The following is a 15,275-nucleotide window of genomic DNA, read 5'->3' as shown; positions in this document are numbered from 1 at the left end:
TAAGGCTGAACCCGTTCTCAGTCTGCCCATTTGGTTACCTTGTTTAAACCAAGTTGCACCTGCCGCTCGCACATTGAAATGGTTGCAAGATTTATAACCGATCTGCACGTCGTCGACATATGTGCAATAAAACATATTCCGTGGAATACACAGACGTAGGGAATTCATTTTTATAATAAACAGTGTGCAACTCAGGACACCACCTTGCGGCACTCCAGTTTCCTGGACAAATATTCGGGACAAGACATTACCCACTCGAACACGGAACGTGCGATTGGACAAATAGCTTTCGATTATAGTCAACATCTTTCCTCGGACACCTAAGTGGGATAGGTCTCTTAATATTCCAAAGCGCCATGTGGTGTCGTAGGCCTTTTCCATATCGAGGAACACCGAAAGAAGAATTGCTTGTGAACAAAAGCGTCGCGAATTTGTGCCTCGATACGGATAAGGTGGTCAGAGGTAGATCTACCCTCTCGAAAACCGCACTGGTATGGGTCAAGTGATTTGCTTTGCTTCGAGGAAATGTATCAGTCGGCGGTTTATCATCTTTTCAAAAAGTTTACACAGGCAAGCTTGTCAGTGCAATGGGCCGGTAACTCGCAACGGAGGATGGGTCCTTGCCCTGTTTTAAAATAGGAATAAAATGGCTTCTTTCCAGGCCGAGGGGATCTCACCGGAAAACCAAACAGCATTATACTAGGGAGAGGAGGGTTTTTTGTGTTTCGGATGGCAGGTGTTTCAACATTCATATACAACACGGTCGGAGCCTGGGGCGGAATTATTGCAGCAATTAAGCGATGCTGTAGCTCAGCAATGCAGGAAGGTTCATTGTATGCTTCGTGTTTTGTAGGACTTGCGCTCTAGTTTCTGTTTTTCGATTCTTGTGTTGTGTATCTTTGAGAAGCTTCACTATAGGTGCGACGAGCTCGAACACCTGTTCGAAGTGTGAACCTAAGGAAGTTCGCCTGGTCTTCCAAGCTGTCGCCTTGTGTGTTACTAGAGGAAGTGAATGTGCTTGTCTGCCTGCTACCCTGCTAACCATGTTCCAGACTTTGGCCTCCTGTGTATATGAATTAATGCCCGATAAAAACTTCTGCCAACTTTCCCTTCTTGCCTGTCGGCGCGTTCTCCTGCCTTGGGACTTTATATTCTTAAACTGTCCAGATTCTCGGCTGTGGGAGATTCCCGAAGCAGCCTCCATGCTTTATTTTGCTTTTTGCGCGCATTTCTACACTCAGTGTTCACCACGGCACACGTCTTTTCCCGGGCAGTCCAGATGTTTGTGGGATGCACTTATTTGCTACATCAATCAAAAAAGCAGTAAAGTATTCTGCAGCTTCATCCACGCTTAAAGCACACATGTCGGTCCAACTTAAGAGAGCCATTTTATGAAACTGTTCCCAATCTGCTTTGTCGATTTGCCATTTGGGAACCTGTGGAGGACATTCATTTCGCTATCGGTGTGCTCAGAACTATTGGAAAGTGGTCGCTTCCATAAGGGTTATTAACGACTTTCCATTTGAGTAGAGGTACAAGTGATGGAGATGTGATGCTGAGGTCTATGGACGAGTAGGTATTGTTCGCAAGGACTATAGTATGTTGGCTCTTTTTTATTCAAGAGACACGTGCCAGAAGAGAAAAGGAACTGTTCAATTAGACGACCTCGCGCATCGCAGCGGGAGTCACCCCATAGACAGCTATGCGCATTAAAGTCCCCAAGTACAAGGTAAGGTTCAGGGAGCTCATCTATTAAAGACTGAAATTCATGTTTTTGCAGTGGTAATGTGGAGGTATATATAGAGAGCAAATGGTGACGAGTTTGTTCAAAAGAACCGCTCGAACAGCCACTGCCTCAAGGGAAGTTCGAAGAGGTAAATGTGTGCATGCTACTCCTTGATTAACTATAACCGCTACACCCCCGGATGGCGCGATGGCATCATCCCGGTCCTTCCGGAAAATAATGTAGCTGCGTAGAAAGTTCGTGTGTTTGGATTTTAAGTGTGTTTCTTGTACACACAGCACCTTTGGTGTATGTTTGTGTAAGAGTTCTTGGACATCGTCGAGATTTCTAAGCAGTCCTCTCACGTTCCATTGTATAATTTGTGCTTCCATATTGGATGTCAGGTAGTGCTGTGTGTACGAGAAGGAAGTGGGTGTTGTTTAGGTCGAAATTTAGAGCTCAGGCAGCAGGGCCGTCGTCGGGCCCCATTATCGGCTTTTTTGGTTTTCTTAGCGCGCTCCAGGGAGCTACGCCGCTCTTTCGGTACCAGAGGCACCGGAGTTGTGTCCATTGCCTCGTTTGAGGCACTGGACGCCCGCGTATGCGAGCTACTGGCTTGTTTGTCCGACCTCGCCTGGCGAGGCGTGGTCGTGAGACCCGACGACCCTGGAGTCGCCGGGATCTCTGGCTTGGCAGGTGGGGGACTTCGCCTGGTGTGACGAAGTCTTGGACGCCACCGAGCCGGAGGGCGATGTGCTCTCCTTGGCCTCTACGGTGCCGGAGCTTGTAGTGGCCGCCGGTGTGGTCAGATTCAGAGTAGGCGGGGCAGCCTTCGCTGCTCCCACCATGGGGGCGGGTGGCGTTTGCCTCGGCACGCTGCGAGTGGTCCGGGCAAACGCGATAGGCCGTTGTGGTGCTGCCCCCCGTCGCACCACTTCGGCAAAAGATGTTCTTGCTGGAAATGACGATGAAACTCGCTGTCGTGCTTCTCGGAACGTTATGTTTTCTTTTACTTTTATCGTGAGTATTTCTTTCTCTTTCTTCCAGGCCGGGCAGGCCCTGGAGTACGCAGGGTGATCACCTTCACAGTTCGCGCAGTGAGTCCCATCACCAGCGCAGTCATCAACAGAATGACCCGTCGTTCCGCATTTTGCACAGGTGAGCTGCCCTCGGCAGCTTTGAGACGCGTGACCAAATCTTTGACATTTAAAGCATCGCCGCGGGTTTGGTATGAAAGGTCGTACAGCAAGCTTGACGTAGCCGGTTTCAATGTTTTCGGGTAGTGTGCTGGAGGCAAAAGTAAGTATCAAATGCTTGGTCAGTATTTCGGTGTTGTCGCGCCTTATCTTGATCCTTTGGACATGAGTGACATTTGAATCTTTCCATCCATCTAGTAGTTCTTCCTCGCTGAGGCCAATGAGGTCCTCATCGGACACTACACCTTTGACAGTGTTCATGGTCCTGTGCGCGCTCACAGAGACGGGGATGTTTCCAAACGCGACTAGATGTGACAAATTAATGTACTGTTCCTTGTCTTTTAATTCGAGGAGTAGGTCCCCGCTTGCCATCCTTGTGGCCTTATATCCCGTTCCTATGGTGTCTTTCAAGCACTTAGCAACAAGAAAAGGTGAAATGGCTCTAGCTTTTTCAGATGTTTGTTCACAGTGAACCACGTGGTATTTCGGAAAATTGTCATTGTTTTTGGGCCAGAAGAATTGGGATGCATCGGTGCGTACCCTTTTTGGGGCACGATCGGTGGAAGAGGGGTTCGAGGGTCCCATGGAAAAAGTCGCTTGTTCGGCAACGGCGCCTACCACCCACCACGGAGCCCAACAGGGGGACGTGGCAGAACATACGAAAGTCTGCGCAACGCCAGCAGTACGCCGTCACTATAACCTAATATGGTCTACCAAGGTTGGGAGCCACACACGGTTAACCCTTGCCGCCAGGAAAAATCGGAAGTAACGAGAAGGGAGAAGTAGACAGGAAAGTTTAAAAGTGAGAGAGAAAGACGAAGATGAGGCGAGAGAGAGAGAGACAGGAAAAGGCGACTGCCGGTTTCCCCTGGGTGGGTCAGCCCAGGGGTGCCGTCTACGTGAAGCCGGGGCCAAAGGGGTGTGTTACCTCTGCCGGGGGGCCTTAAAGGTCCAATCACCCAGGCGTCGGCTCAACCCCCAGGATCCCCTTTTCCCCGGACACGGCAAAGCCACGCACGGCTAGGCGTGGGAGGGGTCGAACCCCCCCGTTAGCTCGGGTCCGTGGTGTCGCTACACACCAAACGCCTGTTCCAGACGCCCCTGCGGGGGCCCTCTCTTTGTGGAGACGACGATCATTCAGTGGAGGAAAATGAGGTTGAGGCCATAGATTATGTTATAGTTTCGGCAGCCATGCCAGCCGCCCACCATGGAGCCCAACATGGGGACGCGACAGCACTTAGATATATATATAAGGCATGTCAACGTCAGCTGTACACAGTCACTATAACCAAATATAATGTGCCCAAGAGAGGGCACACACACAAGGTTACCCTTGCCGCCAGGAAAAGTGGAAGTAAATAGAAGAGAGGAGAGGACAGGAAAGATTAAAGTGAGAGAGAAAGACGAAGATGAGGGGAGAGATAGACAGGAAAAGGCGACTGCCGATTTCCCCTGGGTGGGTCAACCCAGGGGTGCCGTCTACGTGAAGCCGGGGCCAAAGGGGTGTGTTGCCTCTACCGGGGGGCCTTAAAGGTCCAATCACCCGGCGTCGGCTCAACCCCCAGGATCCCCTTTTCCCCGGACACGGCAATGCCACGCACGGCTAGGCGTGGGAGGGGGTCGAAACCCCCCCCGTTAGCTCGGGTCCGTGGTGTCGCTACACACCAAACGCCTGCTTGCGCAGACGCCCCTGCGGGGTAGCCTGCAGCGATCGTGGCGGCTTGTAACAAGGCAGTGGACTCGAGGACATTGAGAATCCCAGCTTTGAAGTTTGCCCTGTTACTTGATCTATACCTCACCAGGGAGATGATCGGCGTCCACGGTTTCCTGGACTAAGAACGCTGCTACCTGCAAAGGATTGTATCTGTTCCTAATAATAATTATTTTCCTCTCTACCTCTTTGTCAGAAACGATGAGTTCACAGAGAGTTGTACACGCGCAACAGCTCAACATCGTTATACTGCAACAGAAAGTATCTATTATGCACATATGAATCCATCTCGCCCGCCCGTTCAAAAAGAAACGCTGTCTCGCTATTCCGAAAAAAAAATGGGTTATTATTCAACACAGTAATGTGCTGCCTATTGTGTCTGCAGTTTTCGCAGACTTGTGACGTCGCGTAACAGGAGGCGATTTTATGGCGCATTGAAAATTTTGACGAAAAGCCAGGAACCAATGACAAAAAATACGCCGTAGTGAAAATAGTTTATTATTATTATTTTTTACGTAGTCATGCGCATGTGGTAACTACGCGGTAGATCACTTACGCGTCATTTGTTGCGTCGCTTTACGAGCAGGCCTGTGCTGTGAGCATGACCTAGAAAATTTCGAACAATCATTAAAGGGACCGACAACTGGGCAGAACGTGTGATTAGATCCTGGTAGAAATGAAAAAGACCATGAAATATAGTGACAGATTCCAGCATCCTTTTCGCGTTGTGAATAGGATTTATATTTTTAAATCGTGGTTAAAAGTAACAAAAACCGGTATGTCGCGCAGCCTAGCGGAAGAGCCTTGAAGCTGGATTATGAAGCCGGTCACATTGCTGTACGTAGTCTGATGCTGTCATGCGCGTCATAATTGGTCCTCAAGTTAGAGTATGTATATTATTATCTATACCTGCTTTGTTATGTGCTGCCTACGAGGTAAAGGGCGTTGCACGGTGAGAAGCGGCGCTGCCTTCGCGGCCGCCAGTGGCCCATGTCCAGCCGCGGCACATGCGCGCGGAGTGCGCGCATCCACAGTAAACCGCCGTGCTTGAACACGAACCGTTCTCGCGCTCACTGTTTGCAGCATGTGTTGTCAACTCTGTATAAGACTTCATATTCGCCGCAGATAGAAAAATTCTCGTTAAAAATGTCTGTCGGTGTTTTAACGTTACCATTTCGAGGTTAGACACTCTGACCAGTTAGCTCTCCGTTGCGCTAAAGAAAATAGGTGGCCTAAAAATTGGTTGTCAGTCTCTTTAACAGCTAACTACCTATACGGAAGGAAACAATGCGGGGTAGCTTAACGTTGTAATCGCCCACATTTTTTCAAAGAAAATTTAAGTTTACACAGTTTACGTAGGCTATTTACTTGGAGTAACTGGAGGGGAGGAGTAAAGGGCCACTTCACTCCTTTTCCCTCCACCCCCCACCCAAGCTGGGAAAGTAGGAGGGCAAGGAACGACAACTAGTATATAAATTCGTAGTCATTTATAATCTTATACCTATACACAACCAGCTCAATGCATGGTTGCCTTAAGTATTAAACAACAGAACTTGGTCTTCTTAAGAAAGACTTTATATTAGAGGGCTCTGACAGTAAAGAAATTGACACTCGGCTTATCCTGAAGACTTCTGCAAAGTACTTTGTTTTATCAGCCACATCTTTTCTTTAATAAGTGAGAATAAGATACTAGAGTCATAGCAGGTTCTTCATACTCATCGTATCCACAACGCCAAGAGAGAGAAGAAAAGGTTAAGTGAAAGGTAGGGAGGTTAACCACAAGTTTTTCGGTTTGCTACCCTGCACTGGGGAAGGGGTAAGGGGGGATAGAGAGGTAAGGAAGGAAAAAAGAGTAACAAAAAAGAAAAAGAAACGCACACACACTCAAGCACGCGAGCATCATAGTCGTTTAGGGAGGGCGGCTGAGCGGAGAAACCTCAGTACTAAGACTGGGAAGTTTTCTGGTGGAATGCTCAGATGATCAGGTTAAATTTGGGTGTACTTTTTAAAGTTCGCGGTAATATTTCCAAAATGGTATTAAACACTGCTGTGTTGTCGCGGTATAGGGCGGCCCAGCCTGCACAATCTGTTTGTGCAGATTCTTGCTTGATTTAAAACAGTTTTGAAAAGCAAGTTATATATATATATATATATATATATATATATATATATATATATATATATATACACACACACACACGACGGACAGAGTGAGCGCCCCCCCACCCCCCCCCCCCCCCCCCCCACCCCCCCCCCCCCACCCCACTCTCGAAAGAGTTGGTACGCCACTGGGTCCAGGCTACGATGGTGCAAGCTCGATGGCTGGCAAGACGAATGATGTTCAAGCTGCTGTTCGTAAGAACTATCCAGCCGCACTCTACACTCACTGCGCCAGTCACTCCCTTAATCCAGTTCTGTGTGCGGCATGCTCCATCACAGACATCCGAAACTGTTTGGGGACTCTAAAGGCGACGTCAGTCGTTTTCCGTAAATCTTCTAGCCACTCACACGTTTTGCGAAAAATGATGTTTGAGCTGTCCTGAATCTACAAGGCAGCGCCTTTTGGGACTATGCGAAATGCGCTGGGTCGAGAAGCACGGTGCAGTGCTTTCATTTGTGAGCCTCTTTGAGCCGTTGACCGCACCACTACAGGAGCTTAAGTTTAACGGAAATGGCGAAAGTCCAGTGCAGGCAAACAGTCAAATGGTGGCACTCTTGTCACCAGAGTTCCTGGTAAGCCTGCATGTGGCGGAGGACGTGTTAGCACTGACTTTGCCACTGTCAAAGAAGCTGCAGACGACAAGTATCGACATGAGCGCTGCCATTGACGATAGAGAAGCGGCACAGCAGAAAATTGAAAATGACCGCAAGAACGCAAATACTTATTTCTCAAAAATATTTGCGCAAGTGCAGGCATTGGCAGAAAAACTGAATGTGGATATCAGCCGCCGAGCCGGTGTCCGGAAGCAAAACCTTGGGAGCAATGCATTCGAAAGCGCGGAAGAATATTTTCGCAGAACCCTGTTCATTCCGTTTATGGACCACGTACTAGCCCAGTTAAACCAACCGTTCGAAAAGCACAGGGCACTTCTAAAGGTCTTTTCAATAATTGTACCATCCGCAATACCACCAATGAACGATGATCGGGAGAAAGGAGCAGAAAATCTCCTGACCGTCTTTGCGCATGACGTCGAAACGAGGGCTGCTTTGGGAGAACTGAGACTATGGTGGAGAAATTGGGCGAACAAAGCAGCAAACCAGCGCCCCAGTACAGGAACCAATGCCCTCTCATGCGACAGCAGGTTCTATCCGAATGTGTACAAGCTACTCCAGATTCTATTCATCCTTCCAGTGACCACTGCCAGCGCAGAGAGAACGTTTTCAAGCAAGAGGTTACTTAGGAACAACTTACGCTCTACGATGTCTGAGGAACACATGGTTGGCCTGGCACTTCTGTACGCCCACAGAAATGTCAACATAAGCGTGTCGGAAGTCATTGACCGCTTCGCTAAGCTTCCTCGCTGGGTCAACTTTGTCCTTTGATACCGAGCAGGACAAAAATCAGCGCAACACTGCTGTTCCAGCAGGGGCGTAGCCAGAAATTTTTTTCGGGGGGGGGGGGGGGGGTTCAACCATACTTTATGCATGTTCGTGCGTGCGTTTGTGTGTGCGCGTGGTATATATGCGCAAGCAAAACTGAAAAATTTCGGGGGGGGGGGGTTGAACCCCCTAACCCCCCTTGGCTACGCCCCTGTGTTCCAGAGTTCAGGTCAACGAGCCTGTAATTCTGACGCAATATTATTGTTCACCACGTTTAAAAGCCGTGAGGATTTTGTACCTTTTAGCAGTTAACACCGTGGCCTAATATAAACACACGAATACAAGCATCAGGTGGACATTAACAGCCAATCGACAGCTTCACCTTGTTGATTGGGAGGGCGGCATACGCGGCGTTACCAAACATATTCAGCTCTTGGGAAGCCGTACAAGCGGCATTGTTTGTTACATTCATTTGTCGTTTTTGTTCTTCATTGCTTTTTGAGCAAGAAGCGACAACCCTCATTTTATATTGAGTGCACAATAGTGGCTCGCACTTTTAAAAGTTTTCAAATAGTCTCTTTCGTTATTTCTGCGCTCTTCATTTATAGTTCTGTCCACATGGTGCGTCCAAGACAGCAGCTTGGCCCAAGGACATATCAGTTTCTGTGATTGTGTAGCATGTTCTTTCGCCTTATTTTGGGCATTACGCATAGTGATCATTGCTTAGTTCCGTATATTGAATGCATATTTAAATGTACGTTTGGGATATTTTGTGTAAGCATACTGCGCACTGTTTCCGGTGACTTATGTTTTGCCTGTACTCGAGGTGTACTTTCCCATTCTTGTCTTTCCCTGGCCGCATCATTTGTGCAATACATTGCACATTTTGCGTAAACAACCTGCATTAAAATATTTGATCTCGTCCTGGTTATTGTGTGGACTTCATTTTTTTTTCTTATCAGGCGCTTCAGTTTAAAAATGATGCAGTTCCAAAGTTTACGTGATATTTGCCACACCTCTCACACACAGAAAAAAAAACAATTTGAAGAGATTGAAGACAGTTATTCCTAGAAAGATTATACGGGCATGCCAATATAATATTTTTATGAAAAAAAAAACATATTTCTTACTCGTTCTTGACAGTGCGCAGATTCAAGAAGTGATTTGCAGCATCTAATACAAATTGTCACTAGTAATACATCTTATTCATACACCTAGTCGTTCGAAAAATTCAATGAGGAGGTCGCGGTGCAACGTGACCCCCCCCCACCCCCCGATCAAAATTACTGGCTACGCCACTGCTATGGACGAGTAGGTATTGTCAGCGAGGTTATCATATGTTGGCTCATTCCGATTCAAGAGGCATGCGCCGGAAGAGAAAAGGAATTGTTCAATTAGACGACCTCGCGCATCTCACCGAGAATCGCCCCATAGACTGCTATGTGCATTGAAGTCCCCAAGGACCAGATAAGGTTCTGATAGTTCATCTATTAAGGGCTGGAATTCATGTTTATTGAGTGGCTGATGCGGAGGTATATAAAGATAGAAAATGGTGACGAGTTTGTTCAAAAGAACTGCTCGAACAGCCACTGCCTCAAGGGACGTTTGGAGCAGTAAGTGCGTACATGCTATTCCTTGATTACCTACAACGGCTACACCACCGGACGAGGCCATGGTATCGTCCCGGTCATTTCGGAAGATAATGTAACTACGTAGAAAGTTGGTGTGTTTTGATTTTAGGTGTGTTTTTTGTACACACAGCACTATTGGTGAGTGTTTGTCTAAACGTTCTTGGACATCGTCGAGATTTCTAAGGAGCCCTCTGACGTTCCGTTGTATAATATGTGCTTCTATATTGGAAGTAAAGTAGTGCTGTGTGTACGAAAGGAAGTGACTGTTGTTTCAGCGGTAAGATGGAGCTCAAGTAACGGGGCCGTCGTCGCGCCCTGTTATCGGCTTTTTGTTTTCTTTGCGCGCTGCAGGGAGCTTCGCCGATGATGCCCGCATGCGAGCGCTGGCAGTTTGGGCTTCGGGCCTCGCCTGGTGAGACGAGGCCTTGAAACCCAACGACCCTGAGATCGCCAGTCCCTGTTCGCGAGTTGGCGGAGTAGTCTGACCTAATGCCGCCTTGGGGGCAGGTGCCACAGCCGACGGCGCGCTCTGCGCAGGCCGAAGTAGTGGCGAAGTACCGGCGCGCCGCATCAGCGTAGGGTGTATTGTGAAAAGGCGAGCTCTTTTACGGGCTTCCTTAAACGAAATCTTTTCTTTTACTTTGAAAGTGATAATGTCCGTTTCTTTTTTCCAGTTGGGACAGGACCGCGAGTAGGCTGCGTGGTCGCCATCACAATTGACGCAGTGAGGTGTGCTCGTACAGTTATCAGAGGGGTGGCCTTGTCCTCCACATCTTGCGCAGGTTTGCTGACCACGGCAGTTCTGCGAACGGTGGCCGAATCGCTGGCACTTGAAACATCGCCTTGGATTTGGTACGTACGGACGGACGGCTAGTTGATATACCCGGTTTCAATGGCTTGGGGTAGAAAGCTTGATGTAAAAGTTAGTACTAGATCTTTAGTGGGAATTACTTTGCTATCACGTTTGATGGTGATACGTTTTACACTGGTCACGTTTTGATCCTTCCATCCAATTAATAGTTCATCTGCAGACAGTTCGAGGACGTCTGTTTCTGACACAACTTCGCGTGAGCTGCTCATTGATCTATGTTGGGAGACAGATTGGAGTGCTGGCGAATGTGACAAGTCTGCCAAGTTTTAAAGACGATAGTCTTTCTTGGGGAACTTAAACGCAGAAATTTTGGTCTGTCTTTCTGTCTGTCTGTCTTTCTGTTTGTCGGCACGTCCCTCGATTCAGCCACTCAGCCAAAGTTGAACCAGTTGCCCAAGGGCCAGCCATCGTGAACGGCTGACTAGGTTCATACTTGTGTACATTGTTGATCAAAAAGCAAATATTACGCATATCTGAGGCGCAACATCACTAGGTAAGTATTAGGTGGTGTGTTCCTTTAATAGAAAATACATAGATACGTAATTCTAGAGACCCTAGTTTCTTAAGCTGCGCTGAAAATGTGACTGCGCCGAAACTTGGCTTCCTCCGTGCCCTCTGCACGAGCTCATTGTTGTGTTTCGGTTTCGGTTCAGTATTGCACTGTACGAATGCCATGGGGCGCCGCTCTGGCATTCCTGCTTTACCCAGGTGACGTGAATATAAAAGAGGGTGTGGAGAGTACTCGTTGAGTGCGGATGTTTCTTCTGCTTCGGCGCTTCGCGCCAAACCGCGTGTTCGGGCTGGCTGGCGTCCCCGCCGGTCACGTTGGTCACCGCCGGTCTTCGCCTGCTGCTGCGCCGGGACTACCAGCCCGCAACACAGCATTCACGTTTCCCGACGTATTGCCAGATGGCGTTCATATCTCACGCAGCGCCTCTTCTATCGTCTTTAGACGACATTTGCAGCGAAGCACGCAGATACGCGGCCAATTTTTTCATATTGTCTTTCGGGCTGTTCCAGTAGAAGGTCTCCGCTTCTAAATGTTTAGAAGAACTGCTAACTCAGCTGCGCAATCACCTGTCGCCGAAGCTTTCGTTTATCGGAGAGAGAGCGAAGTTTCATCGCCGCTCACAGCAAGAACAGGAAACAATTGCGCAGTTTGTTGCTGACCTGAGGACGTTAGCGATTAATTTTGCCGCAAACTTGCGAGTTTGACGCCTTTTTGGACGAAGCCTTAAGGGACCGGTTCGTTTGCGGTCTTCAACGCCACTTGTTCCCTGAAGACAAGAAATTAACTTTTCAGCAAGCAGTCGACCGAGCGGTAGCGTTAGAAACTGCGCTGAAAAATGTATCGAATAAGCATCAAACCGCGGCAGCAGGGTTCGAGGTTTACAAGATACACCCGCCTAACAAAAAGGCCGTGCCGTGTTTTCGCTGTGGGTCAACAAAGCACGGGGCGAGCTCTTGTCGTCATGCTAGTGCGATATACTTTCATAGTAGCAAAAAGGGACACCTTCAGCGTGCACGCCGCGGCCGCCGAGCAAAAAAAGGGCAGTCAAAACCGAGGCTACAATTTCAAACCTTAGCCATACCAAGTCAGGGTGAATTACAGAGTGTCAAGACGGAGCAAGTAACTAGAGAAGAGCCAATTATGCTTGATGTCACTGTTGAAGGAAGGCCCTTACGCATGGCGCTCGATACTGGTGCTGCCGTATCGGTGATACCTGAGTAGCTTCGTTCACTGCTTCCGAGTGTTGCTCTACGCAGATCCAGCTAACCTTGCGAACATACACTGGCGAGCCCGTAAAGCCAACCGGCGTCGCCTGCGTCACAGTGCAGCACAACGGTCAATGCCACTCTACCTGTGCCTCTCTACATGCTGCGTCATAGCGGTCCACCACTTCTTGGTCTCAACTGGCTGCAACAGATAAAGCTTGACTGGACACAAGTACAAGGCCCCCGGAATCTTCACCACGCCCAAACGTCCAACACGAAGCCTGCCTAACTGCAAAGCCTCCTAAACCGTTACGCAGACGTGTTCAAGGACGAGCTGGGCACCATTCAAGGTGAAAAAGCTAAACTTTTCTTTAAGGATAACAAGAAACCACGTTTCTTTAAAGCACGGAGGGTTCCGTTCGCTTTGACAGCAGCGGTGGGAAGAAGAATTGTCTAAGTTAGAAGCGTTGGGAACAAGTTTACCACTCGCTGGGAGCGATTACGCTACGCCAATTGTGCCAATCATTAAGCGAGATGTATCAGTTCGGATTTGTGAACACTACAAAGTCACCGTAAACCCAATTTTAGACACAGAAATGTATCCGCTTCCCAAAGCTGACGAATTATTTTCAGTGCTGGCTGGAGGAGAAAAGTTCTCCAAAACTGACTTAAGCCGAGCATACCAGCAAGTTGAAATGGATGAAGAATCCCGACAATACCTCACGTTGAACACACCAAAGGGTCTTTTTGCAGTTAACCGGTTACTGTTCGGTATTGCGCCAGCGATCTTTCAGCGCATTATGGACAATGTGCTAAAAGGGCTCCCATCAGTCATTTGTTACCTTGATGATATTTAATCACCGGGCGTACGCAAGAGCAGCACCTGCGTAATGTGGCAGCTGTTATAAAAGACTATCTGAACGAGGGATTCGGGTGCAGCCATCAAAATGCGATGTTTTTCAAGATAAGCTGCAGTACCTGGGTCATGTGATTACCAAAGACGGCGTCCAACCAACAAATGAAAAGCTGCGCGCTATCGTGAACGCCCGGACTCCAACTAACAAGCAACAGCTTCAGGCCGTAGTGGGCCTTATCAACTATTACGGGAAGTTCGTTCAAAATCTTTCCTCGATCTTGTTTCCTCTGAACAAACTTCTTCGAAAAGATGCAGTCTGGGTGTGCGATAAGTCTTGCAAAAAAGCTTTTCAACAAGTTAAGCAAATGTTAGCAACTCAGCCCATTTTGGCACACTATGTCTTGCAAATTGCGTGTGATGCCTCTGCGTATGGTGTGGGCGCGGTCTTGTCTCATGTTTTCGATGGGCAGACTCATCCGGTCGCGTATGCGTCGCGTACCCTCACCAAGGCTGAGCTAGGCTACAGACAATTCAAAAAAGAGGCTTTGGCATTTGCGTTTGGTGTGAAGAAATTTCATTGTTACGTCTACGCAAGACCATTCCCTTTGCTCACCGACCACAAACCATTGGAAACCATATTTGGTCCTAACACAGGCATTCCTACTATTGCGGCCGCTAGGCTTCAGCGTTGGGCGTTTGCATTACCGGCGTATACGTTCACCTTGAAGTTCAGGCCGTCAGTTGACAACGTGGACGCTGACTGCTTGTCACGCCTTCCACTTCAACAATCTGGTGTCGAAGGGTCGAGGGAACTTTTTCGTTTTGCGTTTCGACAGCATGCCAGTAAGCAGCAGAAAAGTTAGGGCAGAAACAACACGGAGATCCAGTTCTGCGTCAAATAGTGAAGTGCATTCTACATGGGTGGCCGAGCCGAGTATCGGAAGTGACAAAACCATTTTTTTTTAGAAAGCTTGAACTGTCTCTATATCAAGGGTGCATCATGCTAGGAATGCGTGTTGTTGTTCCGCAGAAGTACCAACGGTTCGTATCAGATGAACTGCATCATGGATATCCCGGAGTCGTGAGAACAAAGGAACTAGCTCGAAGCTATGTGTGGTGGCCAGCCATAGATAAAGATATAGAGCACTACATCTCGTCATGCAAGTTGTGCACGGAAGCGCGAAACTTGCCGGTCAAAGCGCCACTTCACCCGTGGGCCTGGCCTACACGACTTGGCAGCGAGTGCACATCGACTTTACCGGCCCAGTCAAGGAACTCTGGTATATGGGATTGTCGACGCACGTTCGAAGTGACCGGAAGTCTTCACAATGACGTCAATTTCGATACAAGCTACAACTTCATGCCTGCACGAGGTTTCAGTAGATTCAGTTTTCCCGAGACCCTATAGTGTCTGACAACGGTACTCAATTCTGCTGAATTTCAGTCTTATCTGCAGGGCATCGGCACGAGACACGTGCGAACCGCGCCATACGATCCAAGCAGCAACGGCTTGGCCGAGCGGTTCGTCCAGACCTGAAGTCAGCGCTCGGAAAAGCAAGCTATGGCACGTCACCATCCGAGCTAGAGGATTTTCTGCTAGCCTATCGCAACACGCCATACGCTACAATAGGAGAAGCGCCTGCCATGCTGCTCGTGGGCAGGAGGCTCTGCACCAAGTTGGACCTGGTCAGACCATCCATTGAGGAGAACGTCGCACGTCGACAGTTTCAGCAGTCCCGGCACCGAGCCAGTGTTCAGCGAAGGTGATGAAGTACGAGTGCGTAATTTTCGTGCGGGACCAAAGTGGCTGCAAGCAAACAGTGCTAGCCCGCACGAGACCAGTGTCGCACAGACTTAGTGTCGTGACGCCGCGTGGAGTTTACGAGTGCGTGCGACATCGTAACCACATTGTAGGAGACAGCTCAGCCCTAACTGGTGTTCCAACATGGACACGCGCACTGGAACACCAGCAACAGCCGGCATCGGAATCAAATGTGCCAGCAAGTGACGATGAAACAGTGCAAGTTTCGG

General features: G+C 48.6%; 1 pseudogene; it reads left to right on the top strand.

Moving 5' to 3' along the window:
- LOC125757990 (uncharacterized) overlaps positions 1 to 15,011 on the top strand; it is a 32,783-nt pseudogene extending 17,772 nt beyond the window's left edge.
- Positions 15,012 to 15,275: the final 264 nt, after the last annotated feature.

This window comes from Rhipicephalus sanguineus, chromosome 1 (assembly GCF_013339695.2).
Source record: "Rhipicephalus sanguineus isolate Rsan-2018 chromosome 1, BIME_Rsan_1.4, whole genome shotgun sequence".
Lineage (NCBI taxonomy): Eukaryota > Metazoa > Arthropoda > Arachnida > Ixodida > Ixodidae > Rhipicephalus > Rhipicephalus sanguineus.
This window is presented reverse-complemented; position numbering and strand designations above follow the sequence as displayed.